Source organism: Rhagoletis pomonella, unplaced genomic scaffold (genome assembly GCF_013731165.1).
Source record: "Rhagoletis pomonella isolate Grant_MI unplaced genomic scaffold, Rhpom_1.0 Rhpom_scaffold_00014, whole genome shotgun sequence".
NCBI classification, from domain to species: Eukaryota; Metazoa; Arthropoda; class Insecta; order Diptera; family Tephritidae; genus Rhagoletis; species Rhagoletis pomonella.
The window spans coordinates 8,443,460-8,450,745 of record NW_023458568.1 but is presented as its reverse complement, the minus strand read 5'-3'; the positions used below and the strand labels follow the sequence as shown (position 1 = coordinate 8,450,745).

General features: G+C 39.6%; 1 protein-coding gene across 1 annotated transcript in view; it reads left to right on the top strand.

The window, feature by feature from the left end:
- Positions 1–5,849, top strand: part of LOC118749201 — a 69,875-nt gene extending 64,026 nt beyond the window's left edge. The window contains exon 3 of the transcript XR_004994174.1: positions 5,426–5,849. The gene's annotated coding sequence lies outside the window, so the exon portion shown is untranslated. The remainder of the gene's footprint in view (positions 1–5,425) is intronic.
- The last annotated feature ends 1,437 nt before the right edge of the window (positions 5,850–7,286 follow it).

Below are 7,286 nucleotides of genomic sequence, written 5' to 3'. Positions count from 1 at the left end.
GTTGCTTTTCCACAATAAGTTTTCACTGAAAACGGCCTCGAGCTCATAAAAATTGTTGAATATAATTGTTATAAAGGCCATAAAAATAACAAAAACAAATAACTTAAGGACGAGCACACCTAAAAAAGTTAAACATTCTAATAATAGAAATATTGGCTGCATTCTTTATTCATTCTGAACGTTTGGAATAAACTTTTTTGTTTACTTATTCTTTAGAACGTTCCTGATGATATATTAACGTATATTTCAAACGTATTCTGTTTATTCCGGCTGTGAAATGGTATTATCCGGAATGTATAAAGAAACGCAACGAAACGAAAGTGGAAAATAAGCAACAAGAATTAACAAGACAAACTTAGCACAGTGCGTAGGCAACTGGCTAAGTCAGTGGTGATCGTCGGTTCGAATCCTACTGAAAGAAGTCTGATGAGGAAATGTGGTGATTTCCGAAATAGCTATCACTTCTACCAATTTTTCAAATTATAGTTGCTTTTCCACAATAAGTTTTCACTGAAAACGGCCTCGAGCTCATAAAAATTGTTGAATAAATCATATATTTAAAGGTGTTTATATGCTGTTTCTTATTTTTTGCATATCTTTTAATATAATTAATTACGTATTTTTTTAAGAAAAAAAAATTTATAAAATAATTTTTATTTTAATATTACATCAAAATACTTTTAATAACCTTTTCATTCATATCCATACTTTGATAATTGGTTCAAAACTTTTCAAAATATAAGCTTTGGAAAATATTGAAAATTCCACGTTTACCCTACGTGAATTTCCCTAATATGCTTTCCATGCATCTATGCAAAAATATTGCTATTGGTACCACTGCAATTGAAATGTCACTTAAGAAAACGTGTGGCAAAATCTAAACTCAATAGATCGCTAATATCTGCTAACACATACAAAATGCGTTCAACAGATTTTCACCTGACAGTTTGAAACTTATGCGAAGTATGCATAATCAGACCATAATGAGTACACGCTCCAATTGCTTCACCCATGGCACAATAAACACGTAGTAGCAAAAGAGCAAATGCAACCCTTCCATGTATTTTTTGTTGCTTGAGAAACATAAAATGTCAAACGAGAAATGTGAAATTACGCGAATGTAAACAAATTTGACAATTCAGAAAATAACCAATTGCATTCAAATGCAATGCATTAAAATAAAAAATATATATTTTATAACAATTGAACAGAATTATGTGCTTGTACCATGAAACAAACTGAATGGCTGGTCCGTAGTGAACGTCTTTTGTCAGATATTTCCGATTTAATGATAATTTTAAGTGGAGTGGTTGTGGAAACATATTCCCAACGCAATTAATACTTAGTGAACGTCTTTTGCCACATATTTCCGATTTAATGATAATTTTAAGTGGAGTGGTTGTGGAAACATAAACCCAACGCAATTGAATACTATCATCACTGCTTACCAAATTACGCTAATATTGAATTTCGAGCTACCACTGTTGAAGGATGATTCGATAGAAATTTATAAACTGATGCTCAAAGTGCTAAAGGTAATTGAAATTCTTCCACCGCAACTCCACGAAGAGATTATCTGATTATACGAAGAGGCATTTCATGTCACCGCGGCGACATCTGCGCGCGACCTCCTAGGATTTGGATGAAAGTTGAAGAGATGAGGGCCAGTTTTACAATCTAAAATTAAGTTGAACTTAAGTTCTAGTTGACAAAAATCTTAGCTAAGAACAGTTTAAGGTTTTGTTCAAGTTTGCGTTTCACAATGCGTACTGGTTCCGAGTTGAAAACTTTCAGAGCTGGAGCGTCAGTGTCCATTCGAACGACATGGCCAAACCAGCGGAGCCGATGTATTTTAATTCGCTGCACTATGTCCATTTCGTTGTAAAGCTCATACAGCTAATCGTTCCATCGTCTGCGGTACTCGTACTCGGGTCTTTTCCAAGATTTGACGTATTGTGAATACCTGGTCCTTGGTGGATTTGCCAGGCCTGAAGCCACACGGATAAGGTCCAATCAGCTCGTTGACGGTGGGCTTTTCAGTCTTTCGCACAATACACTCGATAAGACCTTATAACCTATGCTTAGAAGGCGGATCCCGCGGTAGTTGGCGCAGATGGCGGGGTCGCCTTTCTTGTGGATTGGGCAGAGCACACTTAAATTCCAGTCGTCGGGCATGCGTTCATCTTATCAACACCTCGCCACCGTACTTGAATAGCTCAGCTGGCAGGCTGTCAGCTCCAGCAGATTTGTTGTTTTTCAGCCGCGTTATTGCTATTCGTACCTCGTCATAGTCAGGCGGAGGAACATCAACTCCGTCATCATCGACTGGGAGATCGGGTTCTTCTTCTCCACAACTTTCCGTGCTGCTACCATTCAGTAGCGTGGAAATGTGTTCCCTCCATAATTTAAGTACGTTCTGAATATCGGTAACTAGGCCACCATTGTTGTTCTTACAAGAGTACGCCCTGGTCTTGAAACCATCCGTAAGTCGCCTAACTCTCTGGTAAAATTTTCGGGCATTCTTCCTGTCGGCCAGCATTTCAAGCTCTTCGCAATCACGTATTTCGGCCTCCCTCTTCTTATTGCGGCAAATACGTCTCGCTTGCCTCTTCAGATCCCTATAGCGGTCCCACATAGCGCCCGTTGCGCCCGATCGCAGCGTGGCCCTGTAGGCGGCATCTTTTTTCTCTGCAGCTTCCTGACACTCCTCATCGTACCAGTTGTTCTTTCGGGCTCGCTGAAATCCGACTACTTCTTCGGCGGCGGTACTTAATGAACGGGAGATGTGGTTCCACTGCTTGCATATGTCAGTTTTTTTAAGAGTGCTCTCTGAGAGCAGGTGTGAGAGTGGAGTAGCGAATGCATTGGCTGTCTGCTGTCATTGCAGCTTTTCGACGTTAAGCTTTCCTAGCATATTTGGGCGCACATTTATTGCTGCGAAAAGGCGGGTGCGTATCTTGGCTGCAACAAGTGGTCCGAGTCGATGTTTGGCCCTCGGAATGTACGTACGTCCAAAACGCTGGAAGCATGCCTTCCGTCTATCACAACATGATCGATTTGATTTCTCGTTTTTCGATCTGGAGACAGCCATGTAGCTTGATGGATCTTTTTGTGCTTGAACCTAGTTCTGCATACTACCATGTTTCGGGCCGCGGCGAAGTCGATCAGCCTCAGTCCATTGTCGGACGTTTCGTCGTGGAGGCCGAATTTTCCGACGGTGGTTCCAAAGAGCCCTTCCTTGCCCACCCTTTCATTGAAGTCGCCAAGCACGATTTTGATATCATGACGGGGGCAGCGCTCATACGTGCGCTCCAAGCGCTCATAGAAGAGCTCCTTGGATACCCAATCCTTCTCTTCCGTCGGGGCATGGGCGCAGATCAGCGAGATGTTGAAGAATTTTGCTTTGATGCGGATTATGGCTAGACGCTCGTCCACCGGGTTGAACGACAGTAGTCGGCGACGGAGTCTCTCTCCCACCACAAATCCAACACCGAATTTGCGCTCCTTTACATGGTAGCTGTAGTATACGTCGCAAGGCCCAGACATTGCTTGCCTTTCCCCGCCCAACGCATTTCTTGGATGGCGGTGATGTCAGCTTTCGCTCTTACGAGGAAATCAACCAGCCGGGCAGAGGCACCTTCTCCATTAAGGGTCTATACATTCCAGGTGCATGCCCTCAAATCGTAGTCCTTTAATCGATTGCCGTGGTCGTCATTAAAAGGGGGGTTCTCATCCGAGGCTTTGTATCTCTTTTTCATTGGAGCCTGTTTTTTCGTGGCGGGTCCCAAACCCAGCGCACAACCCAATGTTGGGAGGGGGGTGGTTTCGTAACCGAATACACGTTTATAAAGCGAGGCGCTTGCTCCAAGACGGACACCCGCTTGCAGCCGCCCCTACTGGTGAACAGACGCTGCAGACTTCAGTGAGCCCTTAAACCGAATAAGTCAGAATGGCCCCACCAAAGCTCCCTCTCTTTCTGCCATGACCCAAGGCTCCACTCTGATTGGTTACCGCATCTCGCACATGGGTTGCTCACGTTGCCCAGAGTGCGCGAACGAGGTGAAACGCAAAATCATAAGTTAGACTTAAGTTCAACTAAAAAATGTATTGTAAAACCGGCCATGACGGTCTAGGTGACATGAATATACGTGCAGCATATTTTGCGGATATGTCGTAGCGTCGCCTATTTACACAGGCCTTAAATTTTAAGAAATCGTCATACATACCTTTCTTTAAAACGCTGTATCTTGGGAACCTTTTAACGAAACTTAATGAAAAAAATGTATTTCTTCCGCTTTATTATGGGCTTTAATTGTACATTTCGGCCGCTGTGGTGTAGTGGTAAGCTGTGCGCACTTCCACTCCGCAGCACCTCGGTTCAAACACTGGCCAAAGCAACATCGCAAAAAAAATATAGAAAAAAGGCTTTTTCTTAACAGCGGTCGTCCCTCGGCAGGCAATGGCAAACCTCCGAGTGTTTTTCTGCTATGAAAAACACCTTCTCATAAAAATACAATCGCCGTTCGGAGTTGGCGTAAAATTGTAGGTCCCTCTGCTTTGTCTGCGCACGCCACAAGTCGGAGGAGAATCTCGGCCAAACACTAACATATGTGTAAGCACCAATCTATTATTATTATTATTAATTGTACATTTTATACGTTAATGTTCAACGTATAAAAAACAAACAAAAAAATTAAGTAAACATTGTTCTTTTTTATTTTTTTGATTATAGCATTTTTTTTAATTTTTATTTTTACATAAAAACATTGTCTATAATGTCAACTTTAAGTGCCCAAATGAGCGTAATGGGCTGATTAGGCGTATGGACTCTAGGTTGTCTAACGCTCCAGAAATATGATAAATAGACATTGAAATTTTATATTTTTGAAAAAGGAAAGGTTTGTAAAAAAAACAAAAACAATATGAGTCAATCATATTAACTTTACTAAAGGTCTGAAATCATGAAAATCATGAAAGAAGAATTGAACTTTGTTGCAATTTCACATTGGAAATCTGCCTGCAACGTGACTGGAGGAAATTTTAAGAGACTAGCAGCTAGAGCAAGGCTTCAACTCCAAATGTTACAACAAATTCGTACACCCGAAGCCATCTACCAATGGGGTGCTGTATGTTTCCAATGGGATGCCTGAAAAAAATAATGCAACTAACTTTACAGTGGACTTTTTTTCGACTATGACCACGAACCAATTACTTTAATCCCAAGTCTTTTTATTAAAACTAGAAAAAGGAAAGGTGTGTAAAAAAATAAACTTAATGAATAATAATATTATAGTTAAAAAAAAAAACAACAACACGCCTTTATTACAATAAGAACTAAAAAGAAAAAATTCTTTATTGATTTAAAGATTCGTTAAATAAGGATATGAAGTTCTCTAACTTGATGTTATTTAACCTTTTAAACTAGCTTAATACTGGCAGAGGGTGAGTTTCTAGTCGGTGATCCAGCTTCCGAAGAACCACATCTCTTTCGCTGTAATAAGATGATTTTGGCGACTGCGTCTGAAGTCTTTGAACCTTTGAACATATTATATGCTAATCATCCGAAACAACTGGTAATATTTCTATCACAGCTATCACACATATCTACAAAATAGATTTTACAACAATTGGAGGAATATAGTTGGCGTAATAACTTGCATGAAAATCTGGAGTCTGAGCAATTCCTAAACCTAGTAGATGCGGTCTGTTAAGTAGATTTTAACAAACTATCAAGAGTGAATTTCGAAACGGGCCCTGCTATGCCATTTGTTTAATATATATTCTAATTTTATATGTACTTGTATGAAGGTTTGCATAGTATTCATGTGTATACTTACATAGATACTTATTTATACCTACCTAGAATTGTTGTGATATTTGAAATATAATTTCTATACACAGACAGTTCAGATATAACATTAAAACATTTTCACAACTATAAAGTAATATTTATTTTCATTAATTTATTCTCATGATATTTCATTTGTTTTACAATTGAAAATCTACACAAGGTAAATTTGTATTTACAGATGAGTGGTATGCATCTAGTAAACGCAAACCCAGCTCAAGTAGCATGCCGATACAGTTATAGATCAGTTTTACATCTTGAAGTGCGCGCAAAAAAAAAATGTTTTTTCCATTACATGTGCAATTACTCGCACTAGTGCATTTATATGGCAAAATTATTAAAAAGGAACTTATTTTAACTAATGAAGACAAGTTTTGCAACTCTTAAAACACATATACATACATACGCAAAAGCGTATCCAGGGCGATGCGATAGGCAATCGTCACAGCATATTACTTACGGCGTATTTACCTTTCGCATCGCATTGCTCTTTCGCATCGTATTACAGAGTAGTCCCCCCTGATTTTTTTTAGCAGTTTTTGCTTTTCAAGTGCCACAAATGTGTAAAGTAGTATTAAGGAGTAATTTTCTTACTGTACTATGTATAATGCAATAAGATCTAGATACATACATGTTGTTATGTATTTTTCTTCGATATTTGCTAAATTAGCATTTCAATATGTTTATGAATTGAGTCCCTTTGTGATTATTTACGGCTTGGGGAATTGTCCATCTTTACATCGAACTTAAGAACGGCCAGTGTTCGCAGTTGAAGAATGCAGGAATACAACTTGACCGCAGGACCTAACTTAAGTCCAAGAATTTCAGTAAGGTCTGATTGCTGTAGTGGAAGCAGTGCGCTGCCATCGATATCTTCCCATAAAAATGACTCTGTTGCCTCAGAGTTTCTCGAAACACATTGCACAAACTTCATAATCGAACTGCCATGCTGAGCGGACGTGTATATTATTTGCTCTGCGTGTTGCTTGATTTCTTAGTACTTTGTGTTCATTTCGCATGTTAAATTATTGAGATAGTGACTCTTATTGTTTTTCAATCAAACGGTGCGATAATGCCGTGTGTTTGTGGCCAGAAAGTAGAGCGGTCCGAGAAAAAAAAAAATTCAGTGCGCTAAGTGTAATGAATTTTCCCATTTGGGTTGTGAAAACATTTCGCCATCAGATGCTGAGTTTTTGCATAGTTCGGGCAAACCCTATCTATGTAATGTGTGTACATCCGCTCGGCGATTTTCTCTTCGTACGCCTCCGCCCGCTGTCGTGCCCGATGTGGAGGAGTCAATTATTATAGATAGCGAAACCTTGATAAATGTCAACGAATTGGAGCTGCATAAAACTCTGCAGCCAAAAGAGGCCGAATCTATTTTTGTGTCCCAACAAAGTAGACTGGAAAATGTGCATAAAAAAGCCGCTAACGATTT